This window comes from Podarcis liolepis, assembly GCF_965112155.1.
Source record: "Podarcis liolepis genome assembly, chromosome: Z".
Taxonomy (NCBI): Eukaryota; Metazoa; Chordata; class Lepidosauria; order Squamata; family Lacertidae; genus Podarcis; species Podarcis liolepis.
This window is the reverse complement of record NC_139570.1, coordinates 41,915,977-41,936,227: the sequence shown is the minus strand read 5'-3', so window position 1 is coordinate 41,936,227 and position 20,251 is coordinate 41,915,977. Positions and strand designations below refer to the sequence as shown.

The 20,251-nt window shown below is 44.4% G+C and overlaps 1 protein-coding gene across 12 annotated transcripts in view; it reads right to left on the bottom strand.

Moving 5' to 3' along the window:
- Positions 1–20,251, bottom strand: part of EHMT1 (euchromatic histone lysine methyltransferase 1) — a 155,685-nt gene that overhangs the window by 132,999 nt on the left and 2,435 nt on the right. The window lies entirely within an intron of this gene.

The window sequence follows — 20,251 nt, the reverse complement described above, 5'->3', positions numbered from 1 at the left end:
CTACTTGCACTTTGACGTGCTTTCGAACTGCTAGGTTGGCAGGAGAAGGGACCGAGCAACAGGAGCTCACCCCGTCATGGGGATTCGAACTGCCGACCTTCTGATTGGCAAGTCCTAGGCTCTGTGGTTTAACCCACAGCACCACCCGCATCCCTATAAACATACTCAAGTGCAAAAAACCAATGTTAAGGGGGTGCCCAATCAGAATTCACCGGAAGCTGTATAATGAAGGTGCCAGGTGAACCTGTGTGGGGAGCTCCACAATTTAGGGGCTACCACAGAGAAGGCCCTATCCTGGGGAACACACACCCCGCCGCCATCTCTGAGGGTGGTGGAACTACCAAGAGGGCCCCCTCTGCCAATCTTAGTACTATAGTGTAGGAGATGGTCTTTCAGATATTTGGGGCCTAAATTGTTTAAGGCTTTAAACATTAACATGAGCACCTTGAATCCAGTCCATAAACAAACTCCAAGTGACTTAGGAAAACAATTAAAAACAAGAGTATGAATATTTGCACACTACCTGCATTTCATTTTCATCTCATGTTCTGAAGTCTGCCCAGTTAGCTTTTAGACCTTGCTTCAACCAGTTGTTACCATAGGGTAATTTCACCATAGGGTGAAATTATCATACCTAAGTAAGCCATGCCCAGTAATTTAAGTGGGTTTAACCTGCAGGTGGCTAACTGTGGGTTGCAGCCAATGCTAGTCTTACTCAGAGTAGACCCACTGAAAATAATGCACATGACTGACTTAGATCCATTAATTTCTGAACTTTTTAAATTTAATCATTTGACAATGATTAACCACCACCACAAAACTCGACCCAGATAAAATTACTTCAGATCATAATATTCTGCAAAAAAGATGGCTTAACATAAAATTTCAAAATTCAAAACAAACAGAACCCTACTTGAATTTGCTTTTGCAGGAAGTAATTGTTCTCTTGACAATATTGTATATGGAGCAACCAGTTTCCCCAGAATTAATTTCTATAGTCAGCTGCAATTCTCAGCTATTTTTGCCATTATGACCAAGTCTCAAACTTTATTAAGCCATTATTTCCAATAAGAGTAATGTAACTTTCCAGTTCTGAGCCACTGACATTACAGTTTTGAGCCACTGACAAGGATATATATTCCTTGTATTCTTCTTTTAAGATAAGTGACATATAGTTCAGCAATATGGGTGGTACAGGTGCTATGGACTGGAATTCCAAGACTTGGTAAATTGACCTTCCGGTTCGCTGCGGAGGCACTGGTGGCGCACTCCGTGTCATCTGTCTAAACATGGTTCAGGCTGATAGAGCCTTGGGGGTGCACGCCAGGGCTAGGTGCCCCCCCAAAAAATTCCCCACAAAAGAGTGGGGACTCTAGGGGTCCAGCAGAGTGTACAAACCCGCTGGCCCTGATCCCCCGGCTGCCGTTTTTGCGCAGGGGAAAGGAAGAGGCTTGAGTCCACTCACGGCCCCAGCAAACTCTACAGCCGGAGCCACACACCGCCACCATAAGAAGTGGATCTCCCAATTAAGAGGTAAAAACCAAATAAGAATAAGAGAAGAAACCAGGTTTAAATTGATTGATTTGGTGAAACGGAAGCCAAAAAGGAAGTCAGCTTCCGATTTCTGAGGACAGGCTCTGCAAGGGGACTTTTTATGAATGGAAGCAGAACATAGTATTTGCAGCTTTGGAGACTTTGTAACAGTTTGACTTTGGACTTTTGAGAGACTCTCTTTCTCTTGGGTACATATTGGCTACAACTGTGTCAAGTTGTCCTTTGGATAAAGGTAGGATACACATTGCCAGCTGGACAGAATTTGACAGATTGATACTTTGGCAGAGTAGAAAGTAAAAACACTTATATACAGTGGTGCCCCGCAAGACGAATGCCTCGCAAGACGGAAAACCCGCTAGACGAAAGGGTTTTCCGGTTTTGAGCTGCTTCACAAGACGATTTTCCCTATGAGTTTGCTTTGCAAGACGAAAACGTCTTGCAAGTGTTTCGATTTTTTTCCACTCCCCCCCCTTTTTCTAAGCCGCTAAGCCGCTAATAGCCTTTTAGCCGCTAATCCACTAAGCCTTTAATAGCCGCTAAGCCTTTAATAGCTGCTAAACAGCTAATAGCGCTAATCCGCTAAGCCGCTAATAGGGTTGCTTCGCAAGACGAAAAAACCGCTAGACGAAGAGACTCGCGGAACGGATTAATTTCGTCTTGCGAGGCACCACAAGACATACACTTCAGGTTACATATGCTTCAGGTTACAGACTCTGCTAACCCAGAAATAGTACCTCGGGTTAAGAACTTTGCTTCAGGATGAGAACAGAAATCGTGCTCCGGCGGCACGGCGGCAGCTGGAGGCCCCATTAGCTAAAGTGGTGTCTCAGGTTAAGAACAGTTTCAGGTTAAAAACGGACCTCCAGAACGAATTAAGTACTTAACCCGAGGAACCACTGTACAACAAAATTCATTCAAAAGGAAATTGGAAAAAAAAGAGAGAGAGAGATCTTAGGTGAAATTATGGAAAAGGAGAAACAATTGTCAAAAAAAGCTAATAAAAGAGTCAGTCAAGCAGGCAATTAGAATATTACAAACCCAATACTCTATGATAGTTAATGAAGAAATTAGCTGGAAGATAAAAAGAATGAAACAGAAATCTTTTGAAAATGCCAATAAATCAGGAAAACTGCTAGCGTGGCAGCTGAAAAAAGTGAACAAAAAACTCCATAAATAAAATTAATATAAATGGAAAGATTCAGATAAGATGAAGGAAATAAGAGCAGCATTTGTAAAGTATTTCTCAGAATTGTATAAGAAAGGAAAGAAAAAGAATTGTAAAATGGAGGAATATATAAAAAATAGTAATCTGCCAAAAATAAAAGAGGAAAAAATTGTTATTTTAAATACTCAAATAAGAGCTCAAGAAGTACTAGAGGCAATTAATTGGACAAAAAGTGGCAAGTCTCCAGGACTAGATGGACTAACGGCAAAATATTATAAAAAATTAAGTGAACAATTGGTAAACCCATTGAAAGATGTGATGAATGAGATTTTAAAAACAGGTGAAATCCCAGAAACATGGAAAGAAGCTTATATTACAGTAATCCCCAAAACAAGATTCAGATATGTTGCAAATAAAAAAATTATAGGCCTATTTCTCTATTAAATAATGATTATAAATTATATGCAAACATTTTAGCTACCAGAATGGGGGGGAAAATTAATTGAGTATATACATCAAGATCAGGCAGGATTCCTTCCAGGTAGACAAATGAAAGAATATTCTGAATGTAATAGAATACCTGGAGGTAAAAAATGGGGGGGGGGCAGCAATGATGTTTATAGATGCTGAAAAAGCCTTCGACAATGTTTCTTGGGATTTTATGAAAAAATTGCTTGAAGAAATTAATTGTGGATTTAAATTTTTTAAAGGAATACAGGCAATATATTCAGAACAAAGTGCTAAGCTAATTCTAAATCAGGTGATAACAAATGAATGTAAGATACAAAAAGGAACTAGACAAGGATGTCAGTTATCACCGCTGTTGTTTATTCTAGTCCTAGAAGTACTTGCAACAGAAATACTTGCAAGAAATATAAGAGCAGATACAGTGGTACCTCACTAGACAAATGCCTCGCAAGACAAAAAACTCGCTAGACGAAAGGGTTTTTTGTTTTTTGAGCTGCTTCGCAAGACGATTTTCCCTATGGCTTGCTTCGCAAGACGGAAACGTCTTGCAAGTTTGTTTCCTTTTTCTTAACACCGCTAATACAGTTGCGACTTGACTTCGAGGAGCAACTCATAGAACGCGGTGTGGTAGCGTTTTTGAGGTTTTTAAAGACTTTGGTGATTTTTGAAGCTTTTCCAAAACTTTCCCGACACCGTGCTTCGCAAGACGAACAAAATCGCAAGACAAAACTCGCGGAACAAATTAATTTCGTCTTGTGAGGCACCACTGTAATGAGATCACAGGGATAAAAACTGGAAAAAATGAATTTAAACTGAAAGCTTATGCTGATGATTTAGTAATTATGGTGGAGAATCCAAAAAACTCTCTCCCTAGAGTTATAGAAAAGATTCAAGAATTTGGGGAAGTGGCAGGATTTAATTTAAACAAAACTAAGTTATTAGTTTAAAATTTGAAGGAAGAAGAGAGAAAAAGAGTTGGCGCAAAGTATTGAAATAGAATGTTATATTATTTATAAAGTCACAGAGCTGCGTCCTATATTTCTTCATTGACAATTGTGACAACTAATCTTTTTTTTTTTTTTTTTTAGAAACAAACCTGAATTTTTCTTTTGTTTCTTTTCTCAATACCTACCTGTCATTATTAAAACTCAAGGGGGAAAACTGAAAAATGCTATTACTATTACTTAAGTGTACTGGTCGCTTTCACTATCAAGGTTACTCAAAGTGACTTACGATATATATTAAACAAACATGTACATTAAAATCCTAGTTTTAGAGGTAAACTCTAAAACGCGGGTGGCGCTGTGGGTTAAACCACAGAGCCTAGGACTTGACGATCAGAAGGTCGGCGGTTCGAATCCCCATGACGGGGTGAGCTCCCGTTGTTCGGTCCCTGATCCTGCCAACCTAGCAGTTCGAAAGCATGTCAAAGTGCAAGTAGATAAATAGGTACCGCTCCGGCGGGAAGGTAAACGGCGTTTCCGTGCGCTGCTCTGGTTTGCCAGAAGTGGCTTAGTCATGCTGACCACATGACCCGGAAAAAACTGTCTGCGGACAAACACCAGCTCCCTCGGCCAGTAAAGCGAGATGAGCACCGCAACCCCAGAGTTGTCTGTGACTGGACTTTAATAGTCAGGGGTCCCTTTACCTTTACCTTTGATTTAGCTAGATGTTGAGGGAAAAAATGAGCTTTTGGGATGGGGGTAGATATAGGGAGAAAAGTATATGATTTAAAACAGTGAGGAAGAAAGGCTGATTTAAATTGAAACCATTTTCTATTGCTATTTCAAATATTTCCTAAACCGTGTTGGAAATCTGACCACTCAAGCCATGCTAATTTGCAATGAAATAGAGTATTATTTCATTCCCACGTTGTTTTTTGTCTGACTGAACACAGGTTGCATAATTTCTTTTTTAAAAAAAGCTATAGAGTGAATGTCTTAAAAATATTATCCTACAGATGTTTCTCATGACCAGCTATCAGATCATTTGTGAGGTTAAATATGGGAATACAGGACATGGATTGTTTTTTCTTCTCCTGTTCCTCCTCCTAGTTTTTCTCCTTTCTGTTTCACTTTGCCTTGGGCCCAGCCACGCCTCTCCAAAAACAAAGTAGTGAACAAAACTATAATGGCAATGAAATTAAATGCATGGGATGAGGGTGGACTTGGTTTGACAGTATTAGGGTTGTACAATGTGATGCAAAAAAGGCTAATGTAATTTTTAGCTGCATTAATAAGAACCATAGTTTCTTAGGTCACAACAAGTAATAGACTATTATTATTATTATTATTATTATTATTATTATTATTAGCATGGGGCTTCCACCCCCGTTGGATTTTTAAAATTGCAGTACATTTTTGATACTATAAGTCACCTCAAGACATCAGCAACTGAAATGAGTAATAGCAACGATGATGATGATGAAATTCTGAAAAATGATGATGAAATCCATAGCAATAACAGCTCCACTTTATCCTACAGTAGCTTAGCCTCACATTAAATACTGGGTCCAGTTCTGGGTGCTGCAGTTTGAGAAGGAAGTAGGCTGCTTGCACACCATACACAGTGGTACCTCGGGTTCCAGACGCTTCAGGTTCTGGACTCCACTGACCCAGAAATAGTACCTTGGGTTAAGATCTTTGCTTCAGGATGAGAACAGAAATCATGCAGTGGCAGCGGGAGGCCCCATTAGCTAAAGTGGTACCTTAGTTTCAGGTTAAGAATGGACCTCCAGAACGAATAAAGTTCTTAACCCGAGGTACCACTGTATTTAAAGCATGTGACTTCCCCCCAAAATTCCGGGGAACTGAGTTTCCCTCTCACAGAACTATGATTTCCAGCATGCTTAGCAAACTACATTTCTCATGATTCCTTGGGGGAAGTCACATGCTTTAAATGTTTGGTGGCCTTACAGAAATTGGAATGGGTTCAGAAGAGGGAAAACAAGGATGGTATGGAAAACAAGTCCTATTAGGAAAGGTTGAAATAATTGGATACACTCAGAAAGTGCGTCATTCCAGTTCTGTGACATTTCCTTACCTGGTAATTTTTGTGTATTTTATGTGATCTTACACATGACATAAAATCCACTTATGGAAAGCTAGCGGAATCTAGCTTCGCAATCATTTTCCTGTTAATTGATTCCAGGAAAAATCCATTTGTAACCCCATTAGCCTGGGAAATTGCAGGAGTTTTAGACTCCTGCAATTTCCCGCTGGTTTTCAAAGGTCTTGACATGACAAAATTTGGAGCGCTATTTGAACATTCAGTTCTTTCCTGCTCTTTTTCTGGGTGAATCATAGGGGTACAGAAGTGTACATGCGCACAGAGGGCGGTGACATGTCCAGCAATGCCTGCTTGTTGCGTCACATCGTGCCTTCTGGTGTGAACGAAACGTGAAAGGTGGTGGTGGTATGTTGATCAGAAAGCCATAACCCAAAAAGAAAGAAAGAGCCATAACCCAGCAGCTAATGTAGCATAAAATGGATATCTGAAACTGGGATATTGTAACCAGGAAAAATAATGCAATAATCCCCCCCATCTGCTTGCACCTTTATTCTCCAGAAAACAGAACTAGAGCTAATGTGTTAATGTTACAGGAGGGTAGAATTTGGGAGCAGAAGCTTGACTATGGAACCAGTTGTCTAGAGGGGTGAGCTCTGTGAGGTCGTCTCCAGGTTGACTGGAGAACTGGAAAATCAGTTGAGGATGCCTTTCCTCTGAGTTTCCTGCTTCAAGCAGAGAGATTTGGACTGTAAAATGACCTAAAGGGTGGCCTTTTATTGGTGGCTCCCTGCTTGTGGGTTACCTCTCCCTGTGATGTTTGACTGGTGCCATCATCCTTAAATAACTTTTGGTGCCAGGCAAAAACTTATTTTTCACCAGGCCTTTGATTCTTTACTGGCCGAGGGAGCTGGAGTTTGTCCGCAGACAGTTTTTTCCGGGTCATGTGACCAGCATGACTAAGCCGCTTCTGGCGAAACCAGAGCGGCGCATGGAAACGCTGTTTACCTTCCCGCCAGAGCGGTACCTATTTATCTACTTGCACTGTGTGTTTTCGAATTGCTAGGTTGGCAGGAGCTGGGACTGAGCAATGGGAGCTCACCCTGTTGCGGGGATTCGAACCGCCGACCTTCCGATTGGCAAGTCCAAGCGGCACAGTGGTTTAACCCACAGCACCACCCGTGTCCCTTGTCAACTAAACTAGCCAGACCAACATAAAGCAGCTTCCTACGCTCCTCTCTTTTTCTTTTTCTTTGCTTTGCAGCTTCTCCAGCAAATAACTACCTTGTGTTCTATTGTAAATTTGTGCATCAAACCAGTCTCATGATACAGCCCTAGAGGCAAATGCACTTACTCCCCCAAATTTGATAAAGTTCCCTTCCATAATCAAACTTCAAACCTTTTTTTTCCCCTTTCCTGTTTCTGATCTGACCTCATAGAAGGGAAAGACCCACCGCCACCATTTCAGTTGCTTGATTCCCCACCCCACCATCAGAGTTGCAGGATGGTCAAGTGTGTCACATGCCTAATGTGATCTCTGGCTCTGCCTACCCACTAGCTACATAACTGCCCTCTGCACCATGCTTAGCCCCGCAGGCCCCAGTGGGTACCAGATGCCACTAGTTTATGCTAAAACTATAACCCTCAATGCCCGTTCCCTACAAATCCCTCAGCATTTTCAGTTGACAATCAGCTCACTCCAATTTCATCATCTCCCAGAAGGATTCATTAGCAGTAGATTGCCTCATGGCTTTCTCTATCTATCCCTATCAAGAACAAGAATGAACCAAACTATGTATTTTATTTTTTAAAGTTCACCTTAAACTTGAAAGAAAATTTGCTTTTCTTAGAAGCAGGGGTGGGGGGCCTTTTTCAGCCGGAGGGCGGCTTTTCTTTCTAGGAAACCTTCCAAGGGCAAAATGCCAGTGGCAGTCAGTGCCAGAGGCTAAACTGGATGAAGCAAGAAAGATAAATGTTACATGTGTATGGTAGGCTAGTTTCTACCATACACTCTTGTCCTGGCAAGAAAGAGGCATTATCCATGTTTAAGGACACAATTCAACCAGGCCAGGAAAATAAACCTTGGCATGTGAAGTATGCACACAGGAGAACTGACATACTCCCATAGGCTGTTCCCAACTGAAGTAGTAAGTTTGAATTTATTTAAGCATAAGTAAAAACTGGATTCCTTTCCAAACAGCCATGTCTATCTCTTTACGTATTAGTCAGCAACGCCTGAAGGGAATATATTTATTTTTAAAAACACAAAATTGTAAGGAAGTAGTAACAAGTACTACGGAGGGACGTGGGTGGTGCTGTGGTCTAAACCACAGAGCCTAGGACTTGCCAATCAGAAGGTCAGTGGTTCGAATCCCTGTGACAGGGTGAGCTCCCATTGCTCGATCCCTGCTCCTGCCAACCTAGCAGTTCAAAAGCACATCAAAGTGCAAGTAGATAAATAGGTACCACTCCGGCGAGAAGATAAACACCATTTCCATGCGCTGCTTTGGTTCGCCAGAAGCGACTTAGTCATGCTGGCCACATGACCCGGAAGCTGCACGCCAGCTCCCTCGGCCAATAAAGTGAGATGAGTGCCACAACCCCAGAGCCAGTCACGACTGGACCTAATGGTCAGGGGTCCCTTTACCTTTACCTTTAACAAGTGCTACAGGTGCGCCCCCACCACTACAGAACATTGTCTGATAGGCATTACAGTGGTACCTCGGTTTTCAAATGTAATCCATTCCGGAAGACTGTTCAAGTTCTGAAAACTTCGAAAACTGATAACTCAATAGCCGACAGCTATTGCACTCAGGATCTTGTATTCAGCAGAAGCCACGTGGCATGTTTGAAAACTGAAGCATTTACTTCCGGGTTTACAGAGTTCAAAAATCGAGACGTTCGTCAATGGAGACATTTGAAAACCGCAGTACCACACTGTACCTAGAAATGCCCTGCACAGCACAATCTTATGCAAAAGTATTCAGATACAAGTCCCCATGCATTCTATGGGGCTTCCTTCCTACCATAGCCTGAAATCCTAAACCCACATAAATGGGTCCAAGCCCCATTTAAGTCAAAAGGACTTACTTCTAAGTAGACACGGTTAGGTTTGCACTGTTGAAACGATTAAGACTGCAGCTGTGGTCTGACACTGCATTGCCTGCTACTTCCAGAGTGTTAGCATGGCCGTCCTATAAAATAGGATTAGATTGGCCTAGAAACAGAGACAAATACATTGCGAAAGTCACCCAAGAGAATACTGCACTGATCTTTTAATGCAGGGGTCAGCAAACTTTTTCAGCAGGGCGGCCGGTCCACTGTCCCTCAGACCATGTGGTGGGCCAGACTATATTTTTTTGGGGGGGGGTGAACGAATTCCTATGCCCCACAAATAACCCAGAGATGCATTTTAAATAAAAGGACACATTATACTCATGTAAAAACATGCTGATTCCCGGACCGTCTGCAGGCCGGATTGAGAAGGCGATTGGGCCGGATCCGGCCCCCGGGCCTTAGTTTGCCTACCCATGTTTTAATGGCTTTCTGCTTTAAATAAAAAAGCATTTCTGAAGCTCTCCACATCAAAAGCAAACGCAGGGAGATATGCACAGTATATGTCAATCTGTCCCTCCATCCATTTCCACCCCCCATGTCTTTTGAACAGTTGTTTACTGCAGCCAACTGCAGAGAAACACAGTGGCTTAACTTGCCAACTCCCTCTGAAGGATTAGTCTTCCAGTGAGCATGCTCCCGCAAGATTTCTTTCTCTTTCTCTCTCCTTTCAGACATTGCACCCATTTCATGAAATGAGAACCGCAGCAGTGGACATTAAGAAATGCCATTTCAAGAATAGAGTTCACACAACACGTATCAGCCCATAAACAATTCCAAAGTTCACCTTGATGTTCCTTAGCACCATGTGCTATTTACTTCCCAAGGACTGAAAAAACAATCTTCAGTCTCAGATGTGCTTTCCATCTCATGAAAGCTATATGTCTTTCAATATAATTCTGTATTTTCTCTCTCTCTCTAGGAGACTGGTGATTATTTTGTCTGCCCTTGACTTTTTCACTAAACACAAAAAGGTGAGGTTTTTGTTGTTTTGGGGGATTTTTCAAAAACTGATGAACATAGGAAGCTATTTGAAACTGAAGTCACACCACTCAAGCTCTACAGGGTTTCAGGCAGGGAGACCTTCAAAGCCCTACCTGGAGGCACCGGGAACTGAACCTGGAACCTTCTGCATGCAAAGCAAATACTCTGCCACTGAGCTATAGGCCTTCTACAAATCTTTTGAGCACTTCATTTGGATATAATTTTATTGTATGATAGAAAAACTTAGACCCATTTCCTGGGTCATTCCAAAGGTTTCTCCCTGCCCTTGATGGGCTGATGATGATGATGAGTTTGGATTTGATATCCCGCTTTATTACTACCCTATGGAGTCTCAAAGCGGCTAACATTCTCCTTTCCCTTCCTCCCCCTCAACAAACACTCTGTGAGGTGAGTGGGGCTGAGAGACTTCAGAGAAGTGTGACTAGCCCAATGTCACCCAGCAGCTGCATGTAGAGGAGTGGGAAATCAAACCCGGTTCACTAGATTACGAGTCTACCGCTCTTAACCACTACACCACGCTGCTCCCTTTGATGCCTATTTCTGGACCTCGTTATGAGCCCAGTATGACACACTGCAAACTCTGGGAAAAGGAACTGGGGGATTTTCCCCTCCCAGTCCCTGGACCAATGGGATTTTTCCTTCTCTGTTCTTTTATTCTAATCTATATTGGTTTCTCTTTGCTCTTTAAAAGATAACTGCAGAACTGATGATATTTTAAAAAGATCCGTATATATTAAAGATCTCTAAAAACCTGGTTCATCAATGTTTTGGGAGTAAAGGTGATGAAGTCTGGAAGACATTTATATACTGGATTCAATAGCTTCCTTAATTTCAATGGGCCTTTACTGAGTAGCACTAACATTGCATATAACCCACAATATTTTACCTTATTCCAATTTGTGTGGATAGTAACATAATAGGCAGTGATACTTTTCCAGAAAATGAGGTACCAGAACTCACCATGAACACCTCCCTTGTTCTCTTATAATGGCAATAGTGCCCACGTGAGAGGTGCCGGAACTGAGTTAAGGTAAGTTACGCTGAAAAAACAGGGTTAATCACTATACAACACTAGACTTCATCAGATCTGGGTATAGTCAGTATTTGAATTTCCTGTCTTTGTTGAGAGACACAATAAAGTTCTGATTTGGTTTCCTGACAGGTGGGTCCTCCAAGCTTTCCATCACAATACTAAAAACTTCGCCTGCAGAAATCATATAAACTCTTGTGCTGCAGTCCAGCAGTGTCACTTTTGAACAAGAGCCAAGCTTAGTTTCCCTTTATAGTGTGCATTCACCATTTTACATTACCTCAAATGTAATGCCCTGGCCAATAGATCTATGAAATTTATTGATTTCACAGCTCTGTAGCAGAGCTTTCCAAACTTTTCATGCTGGTGACACACGTTTTAGACATGCACCACCTTGTGACACAGTAATTCAGCTTTACTAGCAAACTGGAGGTTAAACTAACCCCTTTTAAAGGTAAAGGTAAAGGTACCCCTGCCTGTACGGGCCAGTCGTGACCAACTCTGGGGTTGCGCGCTCATCTCGCTCAAGAGGCCGGGAGCCGGCACCGTCCAAAGACACTTCCGGGTCACGTGGCCAGCGTGACCAAGCTGCATCTGGTGAGCCAGCGCCAGTGCCGCACACGGAAACGCCGTTTACCTTCCCGCTATAATGCGGTACCTATTTATCTACTTGCACTTAGGGGTGCTTTCGAACTGCTACGTGGGCAGGGACTGGGACCGAATGACGGGAGCTCACCCCGCCGCGGGGATTCGAACTGCCGACCTTACGATCAGCAAGTCCTAGGCACTGAGGTTTTACCCACAGCGCCACCCGCGTCCCTAACCCCTTTTAAGCCCCAGGAAAAACACAGGAAGCGCTTGCATGACACACGTACACACTGCAGCTGACACACTAAACGTGTCGTGACACAGAATTTGGAAATTTCTGCTCTATAGCCTAGATAGATGGGAAACGGGGGGAGGTTGCAGCACTCATCAGAAATGTCATGCCAAGGTCCCCAAGAGATCCGACTCCACCCCTGATTGTAACCTGTCAGAAGTCAGGACATCAATAAGAAGATGAGCTGGCCCATTAATCCCCATCTAGGAACAAGCTTCCCTCCTTGAAAGTTGGAAATTGGTTCCTATGGATTTCCTTTTTCAAAGACACTGGCCTAAATGAGCAGTCGATAATACGTGATTGCGTGACAATGGCCATCACCACTTGCAGGCCTAGACACAGAGGAAATGAATTGGAACATTAAAACCCACGTTCACCTTATAATGCCAATGCAAGCAAATTCTCCCCCAACCACCTTAAAAGTAGGGCTAGAAATCACTGGTGGTGTTTGTTTGTTTGTTTGTTTAATAAAGATTAGCAGCACCAATAGTTGCCACTTCGTAACTGCAATACTTTGCAAGGAAAGCAGACAGGTAAAAGAAGAAAACTTTTGTTCGCCCAAGTATCTTTGCATAAAGTGTTCTTAAGAAATATACTGAATAAATTACAACAATAACAGTAATAGTCTTGACAGGTTTAGGAGGACGAATGAAATGGCAATGACTACGGATATTTTTAAATTGTCACCATTAATTCCCAATCACTATGACCCACTTGATTTTGCATTGGGAATTTCAGACCCACATCCCAGTGATACACTGCACATTAAACACCAGCACTATCCAACTTAATAAACATTTCCTGTGCAACGCAAACCCGTGCATGTTCACTCAGGAAGAAACCCCACTGTGTTTCGGCGAGGCTTACTTTCAGGCAGCTGTGCACAGAACTGCAACCTTCAACCACTGAACTCACCTTTGTGGTTTTCCAAGGGAAATGCGAGAACAGAAACAGCTTAGCACCTTTTCCCTTTCCAAATAACAAATTTGAAGGGATAACAAAGAAAGGCGATGGAGACACACACAGTGGTTTAAGAGTGTAGGAGAAGTTAGGTCTGTTATACAACCACAGAAATGGATACTGGGGAGGGACCAATTCCACCCATGTGATGGCCAGGCTTACAGTCCCTGGCAGATGGCCACCCAACATCTGCTTGAAAACCTCCAATGAAGTGAGATCTCCAGGCTGATAATAGATTAAGATTGATGGATACCATTGGGGGCTGAAACCGGGAAAAGGGGGGTGGAATTTGGGAATCCAAAGGGTTCATAATTACAATATATTTCATTTCGATTTTGTCTGTTATTGGTACGTAAATTGGGAAATTCGTGGAAGGGAATTTTGGTCGACCTTAGAAAAAAACGCTTCAAGAATAAGAACCGATGTATAAGGTTTGTGTTTAAGTTTGGATAATGTAAAGTTGGGTTTTTTATTTTATAAAAAAGGAACTATGCTAAATGAAAATAAGGTTATCAAAAAACAAATTTAGAAGTTTAAAAGTTAAATGGTTTTCAGTAGTAATGTTTAAGTTAAAAGAAAAGAAATGGCAAAAACTAAATGAAATTAAGGGAGAGGACATGCTGAATAAATAACCGGAAATTGGAATACAGAAAGGGGAGGTAGGAGGAGGTCAGCGAACTAAGGTATAAGAAAATAAGGGATTGAAATTATACTTGTTTTTTGTCTGTGTTTTGTTTGTTTGTATATATAATTTCTGAAAATCTCAATAAATATCTATTTAAAAAAAAAAACCTCCAATGAAGGAGAATCTACCACCTTCCAAGGTAGTGTATACCACTGTCAAGCAGCTCTTACCAGGGGTTAAGCTCACTGTCAAGCAGCTCTTACCAGGGGTTATATTTGTTTCAAATGCATGGTGTGGGCATGCCACTACAACATCTTGAGGGCTCAGTGTAGGCAACCTTTAGAGGTTTTACACCCTCACGTATCACTGACCCCTTTTATCAACTTTTGTGTGCATGTGCACTTTTGTAGGCGAAGCAGAGAGAGGTAGAGGGAGAAGTAAAGTATGTTTGGTCACCCTGCTGCTACACTGTCTCTTAACCCACACCCAAAACAGTCTTTACCAGCATGGCTTCCCACAAAGAATCCCAGGAACTGTAGCTCGTTAAGACTGCTAGGAACTGTAGCTCTGCGAATTGTCTTCTAATGCCTCTCAGAACCCTTAAACTGCAGTTCCCAGGATTCTTTAGGGAAAGCCATAAAAGTGGTATTAACAGTGCTCCAAATGTATGCTGTGAATGTGACCAAAGTCTGGTCTTGGGAGGAGGAGGTCCGTTTTTGAATCAGGGCCCATTTTCAAGGGAAGCAGCAGGTCATCCAGTGGGGTGTCCAAAGCTGCTTCCTCGTGCATAAAGCATTAAACCGAGACAAGAAAAAGGCCTGGAAACGCTGCCTTATGAGGAACGGCTAAGGGAGCTGGGCATGTTTAGCCTGGAGAAGAGGAGGTTAAGGGGTGATATGATAGCCATGTTCAAATATATAAAAGGATGTCACATAGAGGAGGGAGAAAGGTTGTTTTCTGCTGCTCCAAAGAAGCGGACACGGAGCAATGGATCCAAACTACAAGAAAGAAGATTCCACCTAAACATTAGGAAGAACTTCCTGACAGTAAGAGCTGTTTGACAGTGGAATTTGCTGCCAAGGAGTGTGGTGGAGTCTCCTTCTTTGGAGGTCTTTAAGCAGAGGCTTGACAACCATATGTCAGGAGTGCTCTGATGGTGTTTCCTGCTTGGCAGGGGGTTGGACTCGATGGCCCTTGTGGTCTCTTCCAACTCTATGATTCTATGATTTATGAAATGGCTCAGGTATTCTTTATGAAGTCAAAATGTGAGAAAGCAATAAATTACCTCACAGCAGGCCAGGCTCAAGTTAAAAGACTGGGAAGGAATAAAAAGCAAGGAGTTCAAGCATTTCCCCATCAGAGCTCACCAGTCAAGTTAAAAGGAGGGGAATGTGGGAAAGTTGGAATCCCCCTCACAATCAGCCACAGTTCAGGTAAGTGGTAGCGAAATTACTGGGTGTGTTTTTTAGAGCCAGCAAGCTTGATTATTGTTCAGGGCAACCCTGTGTTTTAACTCAGAAGTAAATCCAATTGGCCACATCCACACTGTCACAAACCTTTTCACAGCCATGGCTCCCTGCACAGAATCCTGGGAAGTGTGGCTTGTTAAGCATGCTGAGAGCTGTTGGGAAACCCAGTATTCCCCTCACAGAGCTATCGTTCCCAGAGGACTGATGTTTAAAACTCATAAACACACTGTGCACCTTGACTGTGGGGGACCATTTGCTCCTTTGCCTCAGGCAGCAACATTTATTGTACCTATGAGTCCAGTCAACTATGGCCAATGGCCATGCTGACTAGCATGATGGGAGCTGGAAGGCAACAGCTTCCACATCCCAAGCTATATAAAAAAAGGTACATTGTTCCTCTGATGGTCCAGCAAGAGATCACAGCAAAAGATCTGAGAACTACAACTGGAGAAAATAACCTGCATTGAGCCTTGATTTGCAAATGCCAGTTAAAATACAGCCTGCAGTATCTGGACTAGAGGCAAATGCAATCCATCTCCAAAAAGAACAATTCCAAAATGAGTCAGGAGCTCAGCAGTCATGTTCTCCTGGCCTCCCCCAAATCTGATGGAGATCTCATCATTTAAGTTGCATCCACTTGGTGAGCCCTGGGATTTCATGCCAATCACTCAAAACAATTGACCCTCCAAACCCCTCTCCTTTCCTGTATGGACACGCAAGGAATGCATTCCTATGTTTTTGTCCTCTCCTGCATTCGTCTGCAAAGCATAGAATAAGCCACTTACCTGACTATAATCCTAGTCTAGCCACACCACTCCAAATTTCATCCATTTAAGCTGCATGCTGGCTATTCACATCCACAGAAAAAGACAGGTCTTTTCCTGCTGCTTTTATATTTCAATCCACTTTCTGTCCCCCCCCCCCCTCCTTAACATAAGTCGTCATTCATTGGCCTGGAGATACACCACTCCACCTGACATAACTGAAAGGGAAAATAAAAGGAATTGGTTCAGCATTGCATGCTAGGGCTTTTGGCCTTGGAAAAACTCAGCTCTTATCTGATCAGCTAGGCTGACCCCCTCCCCAAGCACTGAACTCCATGTGAACTATTCCCCACGCTAAGGAAATATTTCTTCACACAGGGCATAGTTAAGATATGGAATTCACTCTTTCACTAGGTAGCAATGGTGACCTATTTAAATGGCTTTAAATGTTGATTAGACAAATTCGTGGTTGATGATGCTATCAATGGCAATTAGCCACATTCTACCTCCAGAGGCAGTTTGCCTCTAAATCCCAGTTGCTGGGAACCACAAATGGCTGTTGCACTCAGGTCCTGATTTCAGGCTTTCCACAGGTGTATCCAATTAGCCTCCATGAAAACAGGATTTAGGACTAGATGAATCTGACCTCATTCAACAGAATCTTATTACACTTTTAAAGTGTAAGAAACTTTTGTGCCACAATGGTATATTTGCATTGTGATGTAATATGGAATAAAATTAACAAAATTAAAAAAAGAAAGAAAAAACTTTTATGCCACAATGAGCTCAGTTATCTCTGAAGAGTTAAAACCTATACCTGACTAACTAGTTGTGAGGAATGGGAACAAAGCTCATTGGTAAAGCACTTTTTTGCATTCAGAAGACGAGAGGTTCAATTCCTGGGATCTCCAGCTTAAAGGATAAGGTGAAAGAACAGGGAAGACCTCTACCTTGAACCCTAGAGAGCCACTGACAGTCAGAGTAGGTAATACCAAGTCTTTTCTACAATGAGGCCAACTATGACACAAATACCGTATTTTTCGCCCTATAGGACACACTTTTTCCCCTCCAAAAATGAAGGGGAAATCTGGGTGCATCCTATGGGGCGAATGCAGGCTTTCGCTGAAGCTTGGAGAGCGAGAGGGGTCTGTGCGCACCAACCCCTCTTGCTCTCCAGGCTTCAGGAAGACACCCGCAGCCTAGGCAGCCCTGCGGGAGGTCCCGCAGGGCTGTCTAGGCTGCGGATAGCAGCCTGCTTCCCGGAGCACCGGGCGCGCTGAAAGCAGAGCGCCCGGCGCTTCGGGAACGCATCCGCAGCCTAGGCAACCCTGCGGGAGGTCCTGCAGGGCTGTCTAGGCTGCGGATAGCAGCCTGCCGTCCGGCGCAAGAGGCGCCCTGAAGCAGAGCGCCCCTCGCGCCAGGCAGACATCCGCAGCGTGGGGAGCCCTATGTGCTATGGCATCCTGCAGTGCCTTGAATGATGGTCAGGGGTGCCGCGGGCAACACTGGCCTCTGTCCCTCTTTCCTTACCTCGCTGCTCTGATGCCGTCTTGTGTCTCTGCCTCCCAAAGGATTGCACGGCTGTTTGTTGAAGCCCTGGCTACATGCTCCGCAGGCGAGTGGTGCCTCTGGGGCTGGCCAGGGGGTGCTGGTTGCCAGGAGCTGAAGCAGTCTTGGATTAAGCAAGCAAGTGGGTGAGGGAGCCTAGCCAGGCAGTCCACCAGCCCTTGCTGTTGGGAATGGACAGACAAGTGGGAGGCCAGGCAGGCAAGCGCTGTGCTAGCCTTTCTTGTGCTTGCTATGTGCAAGGCCTGCCTGGGAGCTGAGTGCCTGGCACCAAAGGGGAGCTTTTCCGCCACACATGCCCAGCGGCGCCTGCAGCTACCACTGCCACCTCTCAAGGTGAGATGGTGGCCTCACATTTACCTTCTGTCAGTCTCCATTTGGCCGCTAATGCTGGCTGCATTCTCCTCCCAGGCCTCTGTGAAAAGGCATGAGGAGTCACCTCTCTTTGGGGTGGAGGTTCAGGGACCAGGGGTGGTCATGGTGACTGTCAGCAGGACTCCCAAAGAGAGGAGGCTGAGGGAACACTTCACAAAGGAGGGTGTTTGAAAAAGGGTGAGAAGCTGCAGAAAGAATGTAGTTGGTCAAGGGAGCTGTGGACTCAAAAAGGTTGAAAAGCTCTGATTTAGCTGATTAATCTACTGGCAACCCCTGCCCTTACAGAGCAGGACCCCACTGGATTATTTGGGAAGTAGGAGAAATGAATAGTGAAAATACCACAACACACTAAAATACTAAAAAGTATTGGCAGTTGTCTGCCATCATGTTTCAAAGGTATCCTCTCTGTTAACTATGTATACTAATAACATGGGGAGCCCTAAACCACTGGGGCCCCCCAATTCTGTGCATACTGCACATACCTTTAAATCCGCCACTAATTATCTGTACGTTCCTACTTTTATCACTGCAACAGTTGCACAAACTTCAGTGGACATGCTCTATATTGCAAAGTATCAAATACAGTGGAACCTCGGGTTGTGGACGTAATCTGTGACAAAGGCACGTCCGCAACCCGCAGCGTTCACATCCTGAATTGCCGCGTCAGCGCAGGTGTGATTTGGCACTTCTGCACATGCACAAAGCACGATTTAGTGCTTCTGCGCATGTGCGAGCGACGAAACCTAGAAGTACCGTATTTTTCGTCCTATAAGGCGCACCGGCCCATAGGATGCACCTCATTTTTGGGGGGAAAATCAATTAAAAAATATATATTTCCCCCCCCCCCCAGCCCTGGCTGCCGCCCCAAGCCTTGCGCTCACCTGCCCGAAGCAGGGGAAGCCCTCCGGAGGGCTCCTCATGCTTCGGGGCGACAGGCTGCCGCCCCAAGCCTCGCGCACCCGGCGGGACCTCCTGCCGGGCGCGCGAGGCTTGCAGACACTCGCCCAAAGCAAGGGGAGCCCTCCGAAGGGCTCTCCGTGCTTCGGGCGACAGGCTGCCGCCCCAAGCCTCGCACACCCGGTGGGACCTCCTGCCGGGCGCACGAAGCTTGCAGACACTCGACCGAAGCAGGGGGAGCGGGAGCCCTCCGGAGGGCTCCCCGTGCTTCGGGCGACAGGCTGCTGCCCCAAGCCTCGCGCACCCGGTGGGACCTCCTGCCAGGCGCGCAAGGCTTGCGGACACTCGCGGGGGCTGCAGGCTGCTGCCCGCAAGCCTTGTGAGCCCGCGGGTACTCCCACCGGGCTTGCAAGGCTTGCGGATAGCTTCCTGAAGCCTGGAGAGCGAGAGGGGTCGGTGCGCACCGATGCCTCTTGCTCTCCAGGCTTCAGCGAAAGCCTGCATTCGCCCCATAGGACGCACCCAGATTTCCCCTTCATTTTTGGAGGGGGAAAAGTGCGTCCTATGGGGCGAAAAATACGGTAACCCGTTCCGGTACTTCTGGGTTTCCTGCACTCCGCAACCCGAAAACACGTAACCTGAAGCGTCCGTAACATGAGGTATGACTGTACTACAACCCTAGCCCCTAGTTCAAGGAGAAGGCAGAGGGAAAGGAATATTTTGTGCATGTTAAACTTCCTGTCCCTGGTGCTACATTTAGAAGCTGCGCTTTTTAATCTCCAGAGATGCTCAGAATTATGACTATGACAGCTACTGAGACGGCGCGCTCCAGGAAGTTGGCAAGCACAGCTTTCTCGAAAGATTTGGCACCCAGATGTAGCATCTTCTCCAGTGTTTCTGAGTGTTCTATAAATGGGTACCAGTATGTTTAGAACACACACACAAAGCCTCCTCATGGCTGAAAACCCTGCAAAGACCACTGGTAAAAAGATGCATTGTCTTCTTTCACCTTGAGATAAGTTCCTTTTCAGCCAATTTCCTCCACTCCTGCTCAGGAGCTAAGCAACTTTTAACATGTTCTTCCTTAAGCTACATACACAAGATACATCTAAAGCACATGGCTTCCCCACCCCCCAAAAAAAACCATGCTGGGAGCTACAGCTACAGCTCCCAGCTTTCTTAACCAACCACTATTCCCAATATTCTTTGGGAGAAGACGCATGCTTTAAATCTACAAAGCCGAAGCCTGGCAAAACCTGATCTGCGTGCTGTGCTGCTGTGTGAATTATTCCCAAAAAGGGCACAATGAGAAAGTCAAAGGAACAGCAGCCCCATCTAAAATTGGCAGCGAAACACCCTTCTCTTAGTGGTCA